This window comes from Schistocerca nitens, chromosome 9, assembly GCF_023898315.1.
Source record: "Schistocerca nitens isolate TAMUIC-IGC-003100 chromosome 9, iqSchNite1.1, whole genome shotgun sequence".
Lineage (NCBI taxonomy): Eukaryota > Metazoa > Arthropoda > Insecta > Orthoptera > Acrididae > Schistocerca > Schistocerca nitens.
In genome coordinates this window covers 348,297,762-348,321,236 of record NC_064622.1, presented here as the reverse complement: position 1 = coordinate 348,321,236, position 23,475 = coordinate 348,297,762, and the positions used below count along the sequence as shown (strand labels likewise).

General features: G+C 45.1%; 1 protein-coding gene across 1 annotated transcript in view; it reads left to right on the top strand.

Moving 5' to 3' along the window:
* The first annotated feature begins 17,841 nt into the window (after positions 1-17,841).
* Positions 17,842-23,475, top strand: part of LOC126203154 (U-scoloptoxin(16)-Er12a-like) — a 100,312-nt gene continuing 94,678 nt past the window's right edge. Inside the window, exon 1 of the mRNA XM_049937396.1 lies at positions 17,842-17,972. The gene's annotated coding sequence lies outside the window, so the exon portion shown is untranslated. The remainder of the gene's footprint in view (positions 17,973-23,475) is intronic.

The following is a 23,475-nucleotide window of genomic DNA, read 5'->3' as shown; positions in this document are numbered from 1 at the left end:
AAGTCATGCAGTAAGACCACATCAAAACAGATTTAACATACCGGACGTTGATACACGTCTTAATATCTTTTGAACAATGTGTGTTTATACATATTATGAATATATATAAAAGCGTTATTAGATTACAATAAAATGAACACCCTTAGCTGCTTACAGGCGTTGAAATACGTCAACGGGGACAGATGAAAATGTGTGCCCCGACCGGGACTCGAAACCGGGATCTCCTGCTTACATGGCAGACGCTCTATCCATCTGAGCCACCGAGGACACAGATGATAGCGCGACTGCAGGGACTTATCTCTGGCACGCCTCCCGCGAAACCCACATTCTCAACGTATTATCCCGCACTACATTCGTAGTGCCCCTGCCCATTATACTCATTACTCGCGGCGCGTTGCCGAATCCCGAAAGAGTTCGGGCACTGTTTGTGCATTCGCACAGAAGAAGAAGATGGTCAGGTGGCCGGTGAGCCTTAACTATATATGTGCTAAGATGGTATCTGTCCCTTCGGACATGTCCGAATGAACAGATACCATCGGTGACCATGCAGCTCGTTAGAATGAAATTACAATGAAATGAACACCCTTATCTGCTTACAGGCGTTGACATAGTTCATCGGGGACGTATGTCAACGCCTGTAAGCAGCTAAGGGTATTCATTTCATTGTAATTTCATTCTAACGAGCTGCATGGTCACCGATGGTATCTGTTCTTTCGGACATGTCCGAAGGGACAGGTACCATCTTCATATATATAAAATTACAATTAGATAGTGAAACTGATCCCAACCTATTTGGCCCTTTCCACAATCCTAGTTACCTGTTCTGCTCAACGGGTTTAGCGGGCATATTTTACTTACTGTGTGGAAAGAATAGCTGAAGGAGTAATTACCAGTTACAAGAGATCAGAAATGCGGTCCATGAACTCGCCTTAACCTCGCCAGTGGGTCCTCTGACGTCATCTCCTAACACGCCGTCTCCATGTACACGGACACAATCGAATCGCGGGTCTTCGCTGCTGTCACTGTAACCGACAACACACCACTTGAGTCTATTTTAGGGTACAACTGTACTGTGCCAGCGCCGGAATGAGAGCAGCTACACGGGTTCGCGAGTATAAACGAGGACTCGCGGCTTTACCGATACACGCACATGGTCGGGGATGACGGCTACCTTTACACAATATAGCTAACTTAAAGTCCATCGCTGGTGTTTTCCGATTGTGTGGGAAGAATAATCTCAGAAACCACCCCAGGAATTTTTCACTAACAGATGGGCTGACCCACGATTTGCATACAGTGTAACATCGTTACACCAGACAAGTCGTATGGCCGTAGATAATTAGTGCAACCTACACGAATCCGGGGCGGGCCGCTGGTTATTTGCTAATACTGATCTGTTAGCGGTCAATATTGATCTGTTTTATATATATATATATATATATATATATATATATATATATATATATATATATATATATATATATATTATTCTACTGGCCATTAAAATTGCTACACCACGAAGATGACGTGCTACAGACGCGAAATTTAACCGACAGGAAGAACATGCTGTGATATGCAAATGATTAGCTTTTCAGAACATTCACACAGGGTTGGCGCCGGTGGCGACACCTACAACGTGCTGACACGAGGAAAGTTTCCAACCGATTTCTCATACACAAACAGCAGTTGATCGGCGTTGCCTGGTGAAACGTTGTTGTGATGCCTCGTGTAAGAAGGAGAAATGCGTACCATCACGTTTCCGACTTTGATAAAGGTCGGATTGTAGACTATCGCGATTGCGGTTTACCGTATCGCGACATTACTGCTCGCGTTGGTCGAGATCCAATGACTGTTAGCAGAATATGGAATCGGTGCGTTCAGGAGGGTAATACGGAACGCCGTGCTGGATTCCAACGGCCTCGTATCACTAGAGTCAAGATGACAGCCATCTTATCCGCATGGCTGTAACTCATCGTGCAGCCACGTCTCGATCCCTGAGTCAACAGATGTGGATGTTTGCAAGACAACAACCATCTTGCACGAACAGTTCGACGACGTTTGCAGCAGCATGGACTATCATCTTGGAGACCATGGCTGCGGTTACCCTTGCGCTGCATCACAGATAGGAGCGCCTGCGATGGAGTACTCAACGACGAACCTGGGTGCACGAATGGTAAAACGTCATTTTTTCGGACGAATCCAGGTTCTGTTTACAGCGTCATGATGGTCACATCCGTGTTTGGTGACATTCCGGTGTACGCACTTTGGAAGCATGTATTCGTCGATGCAATACTGGCGTATCACCTGGGGTGATGGTATGGGGGGCCATTGGTTACACGTCTCGGTCACCTCTTGTTCGCTTTGAACAGTTGGCGTTACATTTCAGATGTGTTACGACCCGTGGCTCTACCCTTCATTCGATCCCTGCGAAACCCTACATTTCGGCAGGATACTGCACGACCGCATGTTGCAGGTCCTGTACGGGCCTTTCTGGATACAGAAAAAGGGGTAGGGGAAGAGGGATTGGGGGGTCCGCCAGAGAGGAAGGATTAATTAATTGATCAATTTAATTAAGTAGTCAATCAAACTGATAAGAGTGAGAGGGAGCTATTCGAATAACTCTGGCCTTCACGTGTACCTGTACCTGAAACAGCGAGGGGAGGGGGTGGGGTTGGAGGTTTCCTGAGGAGTTGGGAAGAGGAGGGGGACAGCTAGGGGTAGGGGCAATAGGTTAAGGAGCTGCCAATCAAAGGGTGTAATATCCCCAGGGGGTCATGATCCACTTAGCAGAACAATAGGTTATTGCCAAGGGGGAGGCTACCGTGAGAAAAAGATTGAATAATCAACGAAAGGATACGTTCTACGAGTCGGGGCGTGGAATGTCAGAAGCTTGAACGTGGTAGGGAAACTAGAAAATCTGAAAAGGGAAATGCAAAGGCTCAATCTAGATATGGTAGGGGTCAGTGAAGTGAAGTGGAAGGAAGACAAGGATTTCTGGTCAGATGAGTATCGGGTAATATCAACAGCAGCAGAAAATGGTATAACAGGTGTAGGATTCGTTATGAATAGGAAGGTAGGGCAGAGGGTGTGTTACTAAAATCAAATGGCTCTGAGCACTATGGGACTTAACATCTATGGTCATCAGTCCCATAGAACTTAGAACTACTTAAACCTAACTAACCTAAGGACATCACACAACACCCAGCCATCACGAGGCAGAGAAAATCCCTGACCCCGCCGGGAATCGAACCCGGGAACCCGGGCGTGGGAAGCGAGAACGCTACCGCACGACCACGAGATACGGGCAGGGTGTGTTACTGTCAACAGTTCAGTGACCGGGTTGTTCTAATCAGAATCGACAGCAGACCAACACCGACAACGATAGTTCAGGTATACATGCCGACGTCGCAAGCTGAAGATGAACAGATAGACAGTGTATGAGGATATTGAAAGGGTAATGCAGTATGTAAAGGGGGACGAAAATCTAATTGTCATGGGCGACTGGAATGCAGTTGTAGGGGAAGGAGTAGAAGAAAAGGTTACAGGAGAATATGGACTTGGGACAAGGCATGAAAGAGGAGAAAGACTAATTGAGTTCTGTAACAAGTTTCAGCTAGTAATAGCGAATACCCTGTTCAAGAATCACAAGAGGAGGAGGTATACTTGGAAAAGACCGGGAGATACGGGAAGATTTCAATTAGTTTACATCATGGTCAGACAGAGATTCCGAAATCAGATACTGGATTGTAAGGCGTACCCAGGAGCAGATATAGACTCAGATCACAATATAGTAGTGATGAAGAGTAGGCTGAAGTTCAAGACATTAGTCAGGAAGAATCAATACGCAAAGAAGTGGGATACGGAAGTACTAAGGACTGACGAGATATGTTTGAAGTTCTCTAACGCTATAGATACAGCAATAAGGAATAGCGCAGTAGGCAGTACAGTTGAAGAGGAATGGACATCTCTAAAAAGGGCCATCACAGAAGTTGGGAAGGAAAACATAGGTACAAAGAAGGTAGCTGCGAAGAAACCATGGGTATCGGAAGAAATACTTCAGTTGATTGATGAAAGGAGGAAGTACAAACATGTTCCGGGAAAATCAGGAATACAGAAATAGAAGTCGCTGAGGAATGAAATAAATAGGAAGTGCAGGGAAGCTAAGACGAAATGGCTGCAGGAAAAATGTGAAGACATCGAAAAAGATATGATTGTCGGAAGGACAGACTCAGCATACAGGAAAGTCAAAACAACCTTTGGTGACATTAAAAGCAACGGTGGTAACATTAAGAGTGCAACGGGAATTCCACTGTTAGATGCAGAGGAGAGAGCAGATAGGTGGAAAGAATACATTGAAAGCCTCTATGAGGGAGAAGATTTGTCTGATGTGACAGAAGAAGAAACAGGAGTCGATTTAGAAGAGATAGGGGATCCAGTATTAGAATCGGAATTTAAAAGAGCTTTGGAGGATTTACGGTCAAATAAGGCAGAAGGGATAGATAACATTCCATCAGAATTTCTAAAATCATTGGGGGAAGTGGCAACAAAACGACTATTCGCGTTGGCGTGTAGAATATATGAGTCTGGCGACATATCATCTGACTTTCGGAAAAGCATCATCCACACAATTCCGAAGACGGCAAGAGCTGACAAGTGCGAGAATTATCGCACAATCAGCTTAACAGCTCATGCATCGAAGCTGCTTACAAGAATAATATACAGAAGAATGGAAAAGAAAATTGAGAATGCGCTAGGTGACGATCACTTTGGCTTTAGGAAAAGTAAAGGGACGAGAGAGGCAATTCTGACGTTACGGCTAATAATGGAAGCAAGACTAAAGAAAAATCAGGACACTTTCATAGGCTTTGTCGACCTGGAAAAAGCGTTCGACAATATAAAATGGTGCAAGCTGTTCGAGATTCTGAAAGAAGTAGGGGTAAGCTATAGGGAGAGACGGGTCATATATGTACAACAACCAAGATGGAATAATAAGAGTGGACGATCAAGAACGAAGTGCTCGTATTAAGAAGGGTGTAAGACAAGGCTGTAGCCTTTCGCCCCTACTCTTCAATCTGTACATCGAGGCAGCAATGATGGAAATAAAAGAAAGGTTCAGGAATGGAATTAAAATACAAGGTGAAAGGATATCAATGATACGATTCGCTGATGACATTGCTATCCTGAGTGAAAGTGAAGAAGAATTAAATGATCTGCTGAACGGAATGAACAGTGTAGTAAGTACACAGTATGGTTTGAGAGTAAATCGGAGAAAGACGAAGGTAATGAGAAGTAGTAGAAATGAGAACAGCGAGAAACTTATCAGGATTGATGGTCACGAAGTCAATGAAGTTAAGGAATTCTGCTACCTAGGCAGTAAAATAACCAATGACGGACGGAGCAAGGATGACATCAAAAGCAGACTCGCTATGGCAAGAAACGCATTTCTGACCAAGAGAAGTCTTCTAATATCAAATACCGGCCTTAATTTGAGGAAGAAATTTCTGAGGATGTACGTCTAGAGTACAGCATTGTATGGTAGTGAAACATGGACTGTGGGAAAACCGGAACAGAAGAGAATCGAAGCATTTGAGATGTGGTGCTATAGACGAATGTTGAAAATTAGGTGGACTGATAAGGTAAGGAATGAGGAGGTTCTACGCCGAATCGGAGAGGAAAGGAATATGTGGAAAACACTGATAAGGAGAAGGGACAGGATGATAGGACATCTGCTAAGACATGAGGGAATGACTTCCATGGTACTAGAGGGAGCTGTAGAGGGCAAAAACTGTAGAGGAAGACAGAGATTGGAATACGTCAAGCAAATAATTGAGGACGTAGGTTGCAAGTACTACTCTGAAAGTTATTGACATTTCAGTCAAAAGAGAACAATAGGTTTGGCTCTGAGTTCTAACGTAGGCAACCCACACTAACAAATTGCACTGATGCCGGCCTTGTTCTCCTACTACCACTGACCAATATTTATGGGACAGCGCCCACATATTTGAGCCAATATTCAGTTGAATTCATATAGAACCAACGTAAATATCTCTGATGCACAGATTGCAGCCGGTGCATTTGCGGTTTTGAGTGTGAATAATATTGCTCCACTGTTCCTGAGACATTTCGAAAGACTCAACCTGGAAATAAATATGATGACGACGAATGAACAAACAAACAAGCTCAGTTTTGGAACTGCAATGACGGAAAACAAGCAACATTGGAACAATGTGTGGTTGGCGTATTGATACTGGCCCGACATCCTTTGATGTTTGGTTGGACCACGAACAAGCATAGGAGTTCTACCAAAGTTGGGGCCAACCAGTGCCGTAGTTAGGCAGTTTGTCACAAAGTGTGGACTCTGAAATTGTCCGCCCCCCTCCCCACCCCCACACACGTACACAAACATATCGAATATTTTTTTGGAGAACTAGTATTTTGATACAAGTGCTTAAGTGTGTGAAGTATACGGTTAACTATATGAGAATACAGGCTTTCTCCACGAATCTCGATGATAAAATCTTCTCGGGTTGACAGCTGAGTCAATGTGTTGTTCTCCAGCAACGTTTCAGCAAGTTTCTTGCTTGCCATCTTCAGCCTGACTCAGCTGTCAACCCGAGAAGATTTTATCATACTTTTTTTTTTTGGTTTGGTTTTTTAGGGCGCAAAACTGCTATGGTCATTAGCGCCCAGCCTGTGACTTAGGAAATAGCAAAAAAAACCGAAACTGAAAATCAGCAGCAATGGGAACAAAGTCATAAAATTGGAGAAACTAAAAGCAGAAGGAAGGCTTAAAAATCCACTACAGAAAGGGGTTGGTTGTCCCCAAAAAAAGCTTCAAATGACTGACGTCATTTCACTGGCACTAATAAACTGGAGAACGCGGTCGGCTGAGCGCGTGTCATCTGCTAAAATCGACGATAGATCAGGCGATAGCTGTAGACGGGCGCGTAACGGATTAAAATAGGGGCATTCGATTAAAAGGTGTCTTACCGTCCACAGCTGAGAGCAGTGGGGACAGAGTGGGGGAGGATCGCCGCTTAAAAGATGTCGATGGCTAAAAAGACAGTGCCCTATCCGGAGTCTAGTTAAAATTACCTCCTCCCGACGACGCGTTCGGGAGGAAGAAGTCCAAGCGCAAGGAAGAGCTTTCACTTCCCGCAATTTATTATTGGGAAGTGTTAACCAATACGCATGCCATAAATGAGCAACTTTGCGACATAAACCGCTCCGTAGATCGGTGAAGGGAAGCGATTGAGTAGCTGGCCGAGGAAGAGAGACTGCAGCCTTGGCCGCTATATCGGCCGCCTCATTCCCACAGATACCAGCGTGTCCCGGGAGCCAGAGGAACGCCACCAAGACGCCCCCCAGATGGAGCAAGCGCAGACAGTCCTGAATCCGGTGGACCAGAGGGTGCACAGGGTAAAGAGCTTGGAGACTGAGGAGAGAGCTGAGAGAATCTGAGCAGATAACGTACTGTATCCGCCGATGGCGGCGGATGTAGTGGACAGCCTGGAGAACTGCGTAAAGCTCCGCAGTATACACCGAACACTGGTCGGGAAGCCGAAATTGATTTGGGGTGTCGCCAACAATATAGGCACTCCCTACACCTAACGATGTTTTCGAGCCGTCGGTGTAAATAAATGTGGCGTCCGTCATTTGTGCACATAGAGCAGCAAATGCCCGACGATAAACAAGTGTAGGGGTACCATCCTTGGGAAATCGACAAAGGTCACGGAGCAGGCAGATCCGGGGACGGAGCCAAGGCGGTGCTGTACCCGAAGTTGTCAAAAAGGTTTTAGGAAAGCGGAAGGAAAGAGAATGGAGCAGTTGACGGAAGCGGACTCCCGGGGGTAGTAGGGAGGAGGAGCGGCCAGCATACCCTACATCAAATGAGGCGTCGAAAAAAAGGGCATGGGCTGGATTAGCAGGCATGGAAGACAGATGGCTAGCATAACGACTTAGAAGGACCGCTCGCCGATTGGACAACGGAGGTTCAGCAGTCTCAGCATAAAGGCTTTCCACAGGGCTAGTGTAAAAAGCTCCAGACACTAAACGTAATCCACGGTGGTGGATAGAGTCGAGACGCCGAAGAATAGACGGCCGAGCAGAGGAGTAGACTATGCTTCCATAATCCAATTTCGAGCGCACTAAGGCGCGATAGAGGCGGAGAAGGACCACTCGGTCCGCTCCCCAGGAGGTACCATTCAGGACACGGAGGGTGTTAAGCGATCGCAGACAGCGAGCCGAAAGATAGGAAACGTGGGAGGACCAGCACAGTTTTCTGTCAAACGTAAGACCCAAGAATTTAGCGACGTCTGAAAACGGAAGGTTGACAGGTCCTAGATGTAAGGAGGGCGGAAGAAACTCCTTACGTCGCCAAAAATTAACACAAACGGTCTTACTGGGAGAGAAACGGAAGCCTGTTTCGATGCTCCAAGAGTGGAGGCGATCGAGACATCCTTGAAGACGTCGTTCAAGAAGGCTGGTCCGTTGAGAGCTGTAGTAGATCGCAAAATCATCCACAAAGAGGGAGCCCGAGACATCGGGAAGGAGACAATCCATAATTGGATTTATAGCGATGGCAAACAGTACAACACTCAGCACGGAGCCCTGGGGTACCCCGTTTTCTTGGGAGAAAGTGCGGGAGAGAGTAGTGTTCACCCGCACCCTAAATGTGCGCTCTGCCATAAATTCGCGAAGAAAAAGGGGCAGCCGGCCTCGAAAGCCCCAAGAGAACAGTGTGCGGAGGATGCCTGTCCTCCAACAGGTATCGTATGCTCTCTCCAGATCAAAAAATATTGCTACCGTTTGGCGTTTCCGGAGAAAATTGTTCATGATATAAGTGGAGAGAGCAACAAGATGGTCAACTGCAGAACGATGCTTTCGGAATCCGCATTGGGCAGGTGTTAAAAGACTGCGGGATTCCAGCCACCACGCTAAACGGTAATTCACCATACGCTCCAAAACCTTACAGACACTACTCGTGAGAGAAATGGGGCGATAGCTAGAGGGGAGATGTTTGTCCTTTCCAGGTTTCGGAACAGGAACGACGATAGCTTCCCGCCATCGTCTGGGAAAAGTACTGTCGGTCCAAATTCGATTATAAAGGCGAAGGAGGTAACGCAGACTATGGGTTGATAAATGCAGCAACATTTGGACGTGGATACCATCTGGTCCTGGGGCGGAGGAGCGAGAAGAAGAGAGTGCATGTTGGAGTTCCCGCAAGGAGAAAACAGTATTGTAGCTTTCGCGATTTTGAGAGGAGAAAGCAAGAGGTCGCACTTCCGCTGCACGTTTCTTCGGGAGAAACGCTGGCGGGTAATTTGAAGAGCTCGAAATCTCGGCTAAGTGCTGACCCAACGAGTTAGAAATTGCGACGGGGTCCACTAATGTGTCATGCGCGACAGTGAGCCCAGAGACCGGGGAGAAACTAGGCGCGCCTGAGAACCGTCGAAGCCGACTCCAAACTTCCGAGGCGGGAGTGAAGGTGTTAAATGAGCTAATAAAGAATTTCCAGCTTGCCTTCTTGCTATCGCGGATGACACGACGGCATCGCGCTCGTAGCTGCTTATAGCGGATACAGTTGGCCAAAGTAGGATGGTGGCGGAAAACGCGGAGAGCACGTCGCCGTTCACGTAGTGCATCAAGGCATGCCTCGTTCCACCAAGGAACTGGGGGGCGCCGGGGCAATTCGGAGGTGCGTGGTATTGAATGTTCCGCAGCTGTAAGAATAACGTCGGTAATATGTGTGACCTCATCGTCGACGCTGGGAAAGTGACGGTCATGAGACGAAAAAAGTGTCCAATCGGCTTGAGCAAACTTCCAGCGTCGCAGGCGCAAATATGGCCGTTGAGGCTGCAGTCTAAGGACACATGGAAAGTGGTCACTGGAGTGTGTATCATCAAGGGCGAACCATTCGAAGCGCCGAGCTAGCGGAACAGTACCGACCGCAAGGTCCAAATGAGATAAATTTGCCGTGGAGGCAGACAAAAACGTAGGGACCCCAGTGTTGAGGCAAACTAGATCTGCTTGGTGGAAGACGTCTAGCAATAGTGAGCCACGTGGACAAGGATGTGGAGATCCCCAAAGCGGGTGGTGGGCATTGAAGTCCCCAACCAGCAAATATGGGGGTGGAAGCTGACCAAGAAGATGAAGGAGATCAGCTCGTGCCATTGGTGTGGACGATGGAATGTATACAGTACAAAGAGAGAACGTGTATCCGGAAAGGGAAAGACGGACGGCGACAGCTTGGAAGGAAGTGTTTAAATGGATTGGGTGATAATGGACAGTTTCATGGAGAAGAATCATGAGTCCTCCGTGTGCTGGAGTGCCTTCAACAGAGGGGAGATCATATCGGACGGACTGAAAATGAGGGAGAACAAAGCGGTCATGGGGACGCAGCTTTGTTTCCTGAAGACAGAAGATGACGGGCGAGTAGGATTGTAAGAGGATCGACAATTCATCCCGATTGGCTCGAATACCGCGGATATTCCAGTGGATAATGGACATAGGGTGAACAGAAAATGGAGGAATGCGACCAAGGTCGCTGTCAACTCAACGACTGCTCTGAGCTTGCGACCGACAGCATGGAATGGCATTCAGCCGAAGGCAGAAGATCCTGATCCATAGGTTGGTCAGGAGCAGCTCCTGCCACCAGCGACCGGCCGGTTGATCGGCCGCCAGCAGTGCGCCTCGGCGACACAGAAGACGGCCGAGGGCGACTTCCGCCAGGTGGTGCTGTAGATGGGACACGCCTTGGCGGAGAAGGAGAGGAACTGGGTTTCTTTGTAGCCTTCTTGGAAGTATGATGTTTAGAGGAAGGAGGAACCGATGGTTGGGAAGTTGCCGTACGTAAAAACTCTTCACGAGTATGCTCTTTTTTCGAAGTCTTGGTGTCTGACTTTTGGGCTCCAGATTTAGCAGAACTCGACAAAGGTGGGCAGGCGAAAATGGTGAGGTTGAACGGGCGATCTTTGCGCTGGCCGATCTGACGACCGTGGCACTAAAGGTGAGGTCGCAAGTCTGCGTGGCCGCCTCCTTTGTTGGCCGAGGAGAAGCAAGGACAGTGCTGTAGTTTCCTTTCTGAGGCACGGTGGGCTGTCGACTGGCGAATAATTTTCGAGCAGCAAAGGTCGACACCTTTTCCTTCACCCTAATTTCCTGGATGAGTTTTTCGTCCTTAAAAACGGGGCAATCTCGAGAGGAAGCGGCGTGGTCACCCATACAGTAGATGCAGCGAGGGGATGGAGGTGGACAAGCACCCTCATGGGCATCCCTGCCACACGTAACACATTTGGCCGGATTGGAACAGGACTGGCTGGTGTGATTGAACCGCTGGCACCGATAGCAACGCGTAGGGTTCGGGACGTAAGGGCGAACGGAAATTATCTCATAGCCGGCTTTGATTTTCGATGGTAGTTGAACTTTGTCAAATGTCAAGAAGACAGTGCGGGTTGGAATGATGTTCGTGTCAACCCTTTTCATAACCCTATGAACAGCCGTTACGCCCTGGTCAGACAGGTAGTGCTGAATTTCTGCGTCAGACAGTCCATCGAGGGAGCGTGTATAAACGACTCCACGCGAGGAATTTAAGGTACGGTGCGGTTCCACCCGGACAGGGAAGGTGTGTAGTAGTGACGTACGCAGCAATTTTTGTGCCTGGAGGGCACTGACTGTTTCTAACAACAGGGTGCCATTCCGTAATCTGGAACAAGACTTTACAAGACCTGCAATTGCGTCGACACCTTTCTGAATAATGAAAGGGTTGACCGTGGAGAAGTAGTGACCTTCGTCAGACCGAGAAACAACAAGGAACTGTGGCAACGATGGAAGAACTGACTGTGGTTGAGACTCAGTGAACTTACGTTTGTGAGCAGACATAGTGGAAGGTGAGGAAACCATTGCGGAAGAATCCCCCATGATTACCGGCGTCTCCGATGGCGCGCTCCTCCCTTGTGGGGGCCCTCTCTGAGGGCACTCCCGCCTTAGGTGATTGTTCACACCTCAGGTCACACCTCCCGACAAACGGACGGAGGGACCAATCGGCACTTTCGGAAGGTATCAGCTCGGGTAATCACCCCTCCCTGGGCCTGGCCGTTACCAGGGGGTACATACGTGTCCTACCTGTCTACCCGGGGCGGGGAATTACGCGTTACCCCGTCACCGGCTACGCATGGAAGTGCGTGGGTTGGCCTTCAGACACGCACAGGGAGGAAGAAAGAGAAAGGGAAGGGAAAGGAAAGAAGAGAGGTCTCAAACGCCGCAGCGGAGAAGGTAGAGAGAAGAGGTAAGGAAAAGAGAAGGACAAAGGAAGGATGAAGACTTACAAGCAAGGAATGAAGGCGAAGAATGTAGTATATGTACAAGCGTCCGTCTCCGGACGTAGGCACAAACCATAACCCCAGAGAAAGGGAAAGAAAGAGCCAGAGGTGAAGGGGGGGGGGGGGTGGCGAAGATGCGGGATGGGGAAGGATGCGGAAAGGGAAGGTATGCAGACCGGAAAGGAAGGAAGGCCACATCAGCTCGGGGTCCCGTGCTCGCTACGCACGTATCCACAAAAGAGTTGTGGATCCCCTGGGGGGATTTTATCATACTGTTAACTATTTTGTAAACAGTTTTTTTATGAACAGAAACATTTAAGTAAAACGCATTTGTGTAAATAATACAATTTAATTGATTGTTAATGAAGCAGTACAAACTTCCAAAACATCTTCTTAGTGATAGGTGACTTTAACATGTAGCTTGGAATTTATTCCTTCTTTTTCTGCAGCAAATTTTGAAATTGTATCATCAAGACCGATGTGTTTACCTGCACTATTTTCGATTGACAAAACCGCCAAACTAGGGAGTTGTGCTTGACTCATAGTGGGCCTAAGGTAATTCTTAACAAGACTGAGCCTTGAGAAACTCCTCTCACGTAATGCTGTCTAAACACACAAAGTTAAGAAAAATCTCTACACCAAAATGAGGTTTGGAATAAATTTCGAAAATTCATATTCAGACAGCCTATAAGAATCTTAAAGCCGTCCAACAAGGAGTTTCTTCTCACAGAACTCTGGAAGCTTCCAGGCTGAGATTGAATTTCTGCAAGGATACCAGGTTTAGAAATCTCTATATATAAAAGGCAATGTCCTGAATGACTGGCGTGATTCATCATCGTCCAGCCCAACCGCTAAAGGACAGAAACTTGAAATTCCGAGAAGATCTGGCTCTCACACTGTGGGCGTCGTTTAAGAAGGAATCTTTCGAAATTCTGACGGTAAGGGCATGAAATAAGGGATGAAGTGTGTTTTTGAAAAATGTCGCTGTTAAGCCAATTTTGAAGCTAGACCTACGAAAATTGGTATCTCGTTTCTCTGTCAGAAATAAAGAAATACGTGCTTCAGCATTTTTGGAAATTAACCCGATGGGTTTGAAATAGTGGGTGAAAGGTTTTTTGGAAATATATCATTATTAAAGAACTACTACGATATTATTAAAGCTATGTCTATGAACATTAGTATTTGACTTCTCGGATATAAATAAAAAAAATACGTGTTTCAGTGTTTTTAGAAACTTAAGACCTAAGAGGATGAGATAGGTGATGAGGTTTCTTATGAAAATATTTTATTATGCAAACATTTTTAAAACTAAATCTATGGAAAATTAAATTTGGCTTCTCAGAAATAAAAAATACATGTTTCGCTGGTTTTGGAAATTTAACCCTCATGAGCGTGAAACGGGAGATAATTGCTTTTATGAAAATGTTTCATTGTGCAAGCATTTTTGAAGTTAAATCTATGAGAACTTGTATTTGACTTCTCCGTCGGAAATAAAACATACGCATCTCACTGTTTTTCGAAATACAACCCCAAGGGATTACAATAGGGGGTGAACATTTTATGAAAATATCTCACTGGGAAAGCATTTTTAAAGCTAAGTCTTTGAAAACTGGTGTTTGGCTTCTCGTTTGGAGATGAAAAAATATGTAATTCCCTGTTTTTGAAAATTCAACTCCTAAGGGGGTGAAATAGGGTCAGACTGATTCACTGACGCCTCATTGCGCAGCCCAAACCGCTAACGATAGAAATCTGAAGTTTGAAGAGGCCGTGAGTCTAAACTATTGGCATCGCTTAAGAGCAGATTGTCCTAAATAGGGGATGAAAGACTTTTTGAAAGTGTGTCGCCATTAGGGGAATTCTCAAGCCAGAACTACGAAAACTGGAATTTGATTTCTCAGTTAGAAAATAAAAAATACGTGTTCCAGCATTTTTGAAAATTCAATCAATAAGGGGGTAAAAAAGTGAATGAAAGTTTTCTTTGGAAATAAATAATTACTAAAGGATTTTTAAGACTACAACTATCACAAGCGGTATTTGACTTCTCGGTTGGAAATAAAAAAAATATACATGTTTCAGTGTTTCTGGAAACTCAACCCCTAAGAGAGTGCAATAGTGGCTGAAAATTTTAAAGAAAATATTTCGGTACGTTAAAAAATTTTAAAGTGAAAGTTACAAAAATTGGTACTTCACTTCTCGGTTAGATATAAGTAAATATTTGTTAGAGGATGAAAGTTGCTATAGAAATATCTCCACAACAACGCAACTGACATGTTTAACAAAATCTTTGGACTTCAGCTACCAGAATCGCTTTTAGGTCAGAAGTACATTCGGCCTTATTTAGAGCGAAAAGCGTAGAAGGTGTTGCAATCTGTGAACAACATAAAAATTCGATTAAATAAAAAAGAAAAATATCTCTGCAGGCCATAGAGTCTACGCGAGCGAAGCAGCGGACGCTAAGCTAGTCTCCTGAAAACGTCAACTGCACTTTTTAGAATAGTGATAAGTTACGTTTCCTAGGTTTTAATCAGATTTATAGACTCTAAAATAGCAAAACCATCTGATACGAGTTCCAAGGTTTTGCGATGAGTATCGATTTCTCGTAGGAACCTGCCGAGTTACTCTAACACTAGTGACTGGTGCAAAGTCAGCATTTCGTCTGCAGCCTTCTCAGTAGGTATCATTTCCTTATTCTTAATATTTCCACTTCCTTCTACAGGAATGCCCACCTCGTCGCATATTGCCTGCGTAAATTGAAGTGCTTCGTCAACAAAATAATTTCTCTTGTGTTTCAAAGAAACATCTTAGCAACCCACAATCCTCAGCGGCCCTAAAAAACCTCTGAATACCTTTGCACGTGGAGGAATTCGTGTAAGACAATATTTCATAAACGAAAGAAAAATTAAATGAGAAATCACACAATCCAGGCAGTAGAGTTTGAACAGCTCCTATTGTTTCTATAGTTTCCAAAGAATCGGACAGCTACTCAGCGGCAACGCCAATCCTTTTAAAGCACTGAAACACAGGTTTGAAAGCTTCATAGTTAGCACACCACAGTGAACCTGAAACTCTCTTAATTATAGCTCCAACGTTTCTCGGAAGAATCTTCCAATGTCTACATGTACATCTACGGGATTACTCCGCCCTTCACAGTTAAGTGCCTGGCAGATGCACTTTTTGCGCGAGCTCTGCTTCCTCTTATTTTAGTATGATGATCATTTCTCCGTATGTATGTGGTCAGCAACAAAATATTTTCACACTCTGAGGATAAAGTTGGTGACTGAAATTTCATAATAAGGTCCTGCCGCAACGAAAAACGCCTTTCTTTTAATGACTGCCACCCCAACTCGTGTATCATTTTCGTGCCACATTCTCTCTTACTTCGCGATAATGCAAAACGAGCTGCCCTTCTTTGAACTTTTTTGATGTCGTCCGTCAATCCTATCTGATGCGATCCCACACAGCACAGTACAGCAAAACTTCAGAAGAGTGCGGACAAGCGTAATGTAAGCAGTCTCTTTAGCAGTCCTGCTACACTTTCTGTGTTCTGCCAGTACATCTGAGTCTTTCGTTGGCTTCCTTCACAGCATTATCTATGTGATCGTTCCAATTTAAGTTATTCCTAATCGGAATCCTTAAGTATTCAGTTGGGTTTACAGCCTTTAGGTATGTGTGATTTGTCGTGCAACTGAAATTTAGCGGAGAGCTTTTAGTGCTCGTGTGAATGACTTCACGTTTTTCGTCATTTAGAGTCAACTGCAACCTTTTGCACCATACGGATATCGTGTGTAAATCATTTTGCAGCCGGCCGTTGTGGCCGAGCGGTTCTAGGCGCTTCAGTCCGGAACCGCGCGACTGCTACGGTCACAGGTTCGAATCCTGCCTCGGGCATGGTTGTGTGCGCTGTCCTTAGGTTATTTAGGGTTAAGTAGTTCTGTTCTAGGGGACTGATGACCTCAGTTGTTAAGTCCCATAGTGCTCAGAGCCATTTGAATCACTTGTATACTTGTGTACGCTAGATTTCCACACTCCTAAACATCCCTAGGTCCACTTCTTCCGATGTGATAGTGAATTGGAAACATGAAGGTACACGTACAGCACAAAAGCGCATAGGCCGACCTCGTCTGTTGACTGACAGAGACCGCCGACAGTTGAAGAGTGTCGTAATGTGTAATAGTCAGACATCTATGCAAACCATCACACAGGCATTCCAAACTGCATCAGGATCCACTGCAAGTACTATAACAGTTAGGCGGGAGGTGAGAAAACTTTTTTGATTTCATGGTCGAGTGGCTGTTCATTTGCCACACATCACACCGGTAAATGCCAAACGACACCTCGCTTGGTGTAAGGAGCGTAAACATTGGACGACTGAACAGTGGAAAAACGTTGTGTGGAGTGACGAATCACGTTACACAATGTGGCGATCCGATGACAGGATGTGGATATGGCGAATGCCCGGTAAACGTCAGCTGCCGGCGTGTGTAGTGCCAACAGTAAAATTCGGAGGCGTTGGTGTTATGGTGTGGTCATTTTTTTCATGGAAGGGGGATTGCACCCCTTCTTGTTTTGCGTGGCACTATCACAGCACAGGTCTACATTGATGTTTTAAGCATCTTCTTGCTTCCCACTGTTGAAGAGCAATTCGGGGATGGCGATTGCATCTTTCAACACGATCGAGCACCTGTTCATAATGCACGGCCAGTGGCGGACTGTTTACACAATAACATCCCTATAATGGACTGACCTGCACAGAATCCTGACCTGAATCCTATAGATGGGATGTTTTGGAAGGTCGACTTCCTGCCAGGCCTCACCGACCGACATCGATTCCCGTCCTCAGTGTAGCACTCCTTGAAGAATGGGCTGCCATTCCCCAAGAAACCTTCCACCACCTGATTGAAAGTATGCCTGCGGGAGTGGATGCTGTCATCGAGGCTAAGTGTGGCCCAACACCATATTGAATTCTACTGTTACCGGTCGAGGGCGCCACGAACTTGAAAGTCAGTTTCAGCCGGGTATCCGGATACTTTTGAGCACTTAGTGTCTGTTTCAATATCCTACTGCAAATGAAATCTACTATGAGTAGAAACTGTGTGAAACCGTAAAAATTTTCTAAAGTCCCAAAAAAGACACTTGTAATGTGACGTTATATGATACCTTTGACACAGCAAGAGTGGAGATTGAAAGATTGGTTTGCACAGGGTCTAAATAATGCCTTAGAGTTAAGTTCTAAAATTCTTGCTTAAAATCCTGAATGCACTCCAGCTATTGTAGAAGCATTGTCGTATCCTCGACAGACCATATTAAAAATATGTATTTAAAATACCTGTCACGGAACCCTCACCGAGCTGGTACCCGGCACGAACTGTACTCCCCCCTCCCTCCCCCTCCCCCCACTCCCACCCCCCTCCAGCTGCTACGTCACTGGGGTCGTTTCATTGATACACACATTGGACGGATACCGTTGGCGCCAGCGTTGGTCCCAATATGTGGACCCGGCCTAGAATTGAGAGCTTGCGCCCCTCCGCCGCTTGGCGGCGCGGCCGTCGCTTTAAGATGTACGGGAGCGAGGCTGCAGGCACAGTTGGCCACTTGCCGCCGCAGAACGCACTGCATACTCCTCCGCCTGCTGCTTTCGTGACACTCAAAAAGGTCAGTACCAACGAGGTTCCCGATTTTCTTCAGCATTTCTCTCAAGCGTTCAATGTAACTACAGGGAGAGCCCATACTCCACTGAAAAACTTTCGGAGGTTGTTCAGGGAATTTTTGTGTGTGTTGGAGCCGTGGTGTCTGGTGGCTCGTTGAAGACTAATGGTCTGCAGTCTGTTAAGTAAGATCGTGATTGGGTTAATCACCAGAAAAAAGTATTTGGCAACAAACTAAAACATTCAAATACGCCATATAAGAACAAATGAAAAAAGCAATTACGATTAATAATACGTGCAGTTTACCTGCAGCGTTGGTAATTGCTTTTCTTCTCCGAGTCATTCTTGAAACCATGTTTTCCGCGTATTCACGTGGAAGAGACCTCCAAATGCGTCACATTCGCGGTGACAACTGTTTCACAGTAAATTTTGCTTGCCCTTGACGCAATGTTAAGAATGAGTTTCCCACATAAAGGTTAATAACCATTTTTACGACTTTTTGGAGTCACTTTAGCGATTAGGCCACTTTCTTCAAAGTCATCCACGTTTTTAACCACTTTATAGCGTGTTACTCACTTTTGTACAAATTACTTTGATTTTCCCTATATTTAGACGCCGCGGCATATCTCATTTTCAGGCCTTTGGGGTAGTCACAGAGAAATACAGACTCAAAACGCGACGCGTAAGCTGCACTCATCTCTATTCCTGCGTATTTCTGTCAAGAATTCAGAGTGAACTAATGCTTTACGGACGTTGCATGAAGGAGAAAGGTTCCCTCTATTGAAATGTGTAAGAGCTAACGCGATATCTTTTACCATCTGCATGTAGTGTCGATCACGCTCTTACGTGACGGATTGTATACACAATTTATTCGACTTTGTTACCCTTAATTACCTTTCTGTCTATGAAAATACACTGACAACAGTGAATAAGTTTGTAATATGTAACCACCAAAACAAAGAAGGAACCGGTTTATTGTAAACGGCTGTAATGCGGTAGCCGTCGCTGCGGGAATAGCTGAGCACAGCGAAGTTTTGTCACCCTTGCAGTTCTTTCTGTGAACTAATACTGTTGATTTATATTGACCAAAGCTCCATCAGTAAAATAATCAATACTGCTGTGTACCAAAGATAACGCTCTACTAAAACTACGCTCCGATAGTTTCGGTACACAACACAAATGACGTAGTAAACGGTCAGATTACCAGTAGCACTGGTAGCATTGCTAGGGAAAGAAACGTAAATGAATGTTTAACAGAGAAACTGGAAACCGACAACTTCCCTTTGTTTTTAGATACTTTGTTTGTTTCTTTTGAATATAATTAGAACCGCACATCATTCAGTGGTAATCCAAAATGTATTCTATAACCTTACAGTAAATTTGCAACCCACAAAAAGTGGTTAATCGCGTCACTTCTGCGCCTTTACGTAACAAAAGCAATTACTTTAGATGCAACTACAGTTTACTCGCACAAAAGTAGAAATGTATATAATCACTGTTGTTATTCTGTATTCAATAGAAAGTTCATCATCATGCTCAAAGGTAACAATTTCCTGTTATTATTGATAGTCGTGAAAGTTGTTCATAAATAAGAGAAACGTGTTTGATATCATTTCGACGAGGTACTGAAGCGGTGTTCGATAGATTTTTGTTTCACTTTTTTATTTTACCTTTTTGTCTAGGAAATTGCGTTTTTAGTGCTATATTACAAATCTGTATTTTTACTTTAAAATCCCTCTGTTTCACGTTACAGATCAACGATTTTAGAGTACAACCGGAATTAAACATCGACGGTTTCGATTTTGCTGTAAATGCTATGTTAAAATGGCTCTAAGCACTATGGGACTTAACAGCTGAGGTCATCAGTCCCCTAAGACTTAGAACTACTTAAACTTAACTAAACCAAGGACATCACACACATTCATGCCTGAGGCAGGATTCGAACCTGCGACCGTAGCAGCCGCGTGGTTCCGGACTGAAGTGCCTAGAACCGCTCGGCCACCGCGGCCGGCTACTGCTATTAACAACAGTCCGTCAACTGAACTGCAGTGTGCCGGCCGCTGTGGCCGAGCGGTTCTAGGCGCTTCAGTCCGGAACCGCGCTGCTGCTACGGTCGCAGGTTCGAATCCTGCCTCGGCCATGGATGTCTGTGATATCTTTAGTTTAGTTACGTTCAAGTAGTTCAAAGTCTAAGGGACTGATGATCTCAGATGATAAGCCCCATAGTGCTTAGAGCCATTTGAACTTTTTTTTTCATTTTTAACTGCAGTTACTGCTGATCTCTAACTGTGCTACGTAGAGATTGCTAATGAAGAGGCTACGATGCGTCGGCTAACGAAGTGGTTAACGTTAAAACTGCTATAGAAGTGGACTGCCACCAGTCGGGCGCGGCGCTTATGTCGTTTTCACCTGGCGGCCGCTGCTGTCGCGTTGTTGTCCTGGAGGGACGTCGGTCAGTGTGCGATTGGCTGACCTCTTCTCACAGCCTTCTCTTCTCTGTCGTTTCCGACTTGCGTGCCGACGCTTTTATGCCGTAACAAGGTCCACTGTGGTTCATATTGACGACGAAGATGTGTATTGGCTGCTTCAGAAAAACCGCGAAACAGACTGAATGTTCCTGCTAGATCCTGTTTAAACACTCAGTCTCATAGTATATTGTGGTAGCACGATCTTTCTATTGCCACCCTATACTGACGTTCCTGCAACAACTAAGCCAATTTCACAACCGAATTCCGAGTGTACTCTAACGATGTGTTAGGTAGTCATTACCAGGATGATCATAAGCACCAAGTGCTTGCCAGCAGCAGCATCTTCGCGCTCATGGAATCCTCTTGCCTGAAGAGGAACCTACCCATCGGCCAGCGCTATCTCTTTTTAAAATTAATAATTATAAATTGGTACGATTGCATCAGAAGTAAAATAGTGCAAAAGTATTTTCTTACATACGAAAATGTTTTCTAACTTTCGAAATTTCGTCTCTCCCTCGTCTTGGGACCACACAGAAGTACTCATATTTTATACTCATTAATAAATAACTACTTGCTAAACAAAATATCATACTTCGATCCAACTAGGTACCCCACTAATTCGGCCAGACAATTTTATTAAAATCTGCTAGTCTTCGGGTGTCACAACAACATTCCATGTTACCATGCTGGCGTAGTACTGAAAATTTTCGCTAGAAACATCGCAATCAACTGGTTACATCCCGTCCGCGCCTCTTAGGACGTCATATGCGGGGAGCCCAAGCTGTGTGTGTTACGAATGATGGCGTTTTCCAAAACTCATACTTGCCACCAACATACACACACACACACACACACACACACACACACACACACACACACACACACACACACACACCTGTTATAGAGTGTGAATCACAATTACACCGAAAAAAATTCGGAGTTAGTTCGGGGATATTTTCCGAGTATTTTAATGAAGGAATCTAAAGTCTCTGGTGACTCGTTAGACATATTCTGTTTGATTTCTTACCTCTATATATCTTTGTATGTGTATTAGACTGAAAATATCTGTGGAACAGGGCAAATGTCAACGCTATGCGTTGTGTGTTGGCGAACTCGTGTACTGAGAGTTTTACTCCCTTCTTTTGAAAATCTGAATAAGGTTCGTAATCCGCGCTATAAACGTCAGGTTTTTATAGTCTGTCCCGAGTGAGCCCCGCAACAAGAGGCCTAACATAAAAATCACCCGGAAATTATAATTTACCAGCATAAAAATAATTTGCGCCTTACGACGTGAGTCCTGTTAATAATGTTCCGCTGCTTCTGACGTCGCTAAGCTAAAAAGAATACTTAGTGATAAAAGAAGAAATGACCAGCTGCCTCAGTTCCGAGCAGCAGTTAATAAAAAAAACTGCACATTGCTCTCAGTCGCTAGAAACAAAATTGCAATGTTTTAAATTCAGCTCGCTTTGTAACCGAACCAACTCACAACTGTATAACAAAAAAAGGTATATTCTTTAAAGAAAATTGCAGGTATGGCACCTAATTGTAATAACTTCCCATTGTTGTTCGTTATTGTAATACCTAGGTATTTAGATTAGACTGATTTATCGTGTAACCGAAGTTTAACGAGTTCCTTTTAGCACTCATGTGGATGACCTCACACTTCTCGTTATTTAGGGTCAACTGCCACTTTTCCCGCCATTCAGACACCTTTTCTAAATCGTTTTGCAGTTTGTTTTGGTCTTCTGATGACTTCATTGGTCGATAAACAACAGCGTCATCTGCAAACAACCGAAGACGGCTGCTAAGATTGTCTCCAAAATCGGTTGTATAGATAAGAAACAACAAAGGATCTATAACACTACCTTGGCGAACGCCAGAAATCACTTCTGTTTTACTCGATGACTTTCCGTCAATTAGTATGAACTGTGACCTCCCTGACAGGAGATCACAAATCCAGTCACATAAATGAGACGGTATTCCATAAGCACGCAATTTCACTATGAGCCGCTTGTGTGGTACAGTGTCAAAAGCCTTCCGGAAATCCAGAAATTGTTATGCCACTGGCGCAAAATCTGAATAGATATCACCTTTCAGATGTAGAAACACATCTACCAATTTTCGTTTATCTCGTGCATCTCCTTTTTGATGTTGCGATTTCTTTTTCCGACAGTGTATGTTGCAAATTGATATTTTTGGGGGAATAAAAGAAATGTATGTAACTGGACCCTTAAAAGCACATCTAAAATAGCTCTGAGCACTATGGGACTTAACATCTGTGGTCATCAGTCCCCTAGAACTACTTAAACCTAACTAACCTAAGGACATGACACACATCCATGCCCGAGGCAGGATTCGAACCTGCGACCTTAGCAGTCGCGCGGTTCCGGACTGAGCGCCTAGAACCGCTAGACCACCGCGGCCGGCTAAAAGCACATCTCCTCGGAGGAGTTGTGAGCCTATTATACAAAGCTTGACATTTACCGTCCGTGAGACATGAATTACACTCGTCATTGGAAGAGAACGGCCGGCCGCGGTGGTCTCGCGGTTCTAGGCGCGCAGTCCGGAACCGTGCGACTGCTACGGTCGCAGGTTCGAATCCTGCCTCGGGCATGGATGTGTGTGATGTCCTTAGGTTAGTTAGGTTCAACTACTTCTAAGTTCTAGGGGACTGATGACCACAGCAGTTGAGTCCCATAGTGCTCAGAGCCATTTGAACCATTGGAAGAGAACGGCCTGCCTGCAGCCTGCAGCTCCAGACGAGATGAACCGCCTGCTTTCTAGGAAAACGCCCTTACATTCCAGTACCGGTTTCTCTCAACTCGCATTTCTCGCTCGTTCGTCATTATCAACAGTACCTTTCTAAATATCAGAAGGTACACATTTTTAACCTTCTTAGCCTTTTGAGTACCAGTACTTTCTGCCTGAAACCACCATTTCATTAATTTTGTTTTTAAGCACCAGTGCCTGTGACACTTTGCCGTCCGCACGTCTCGTACAAATGTATTCGCTTGGCGCCGGCAGCGCTAATTCGTATTACTT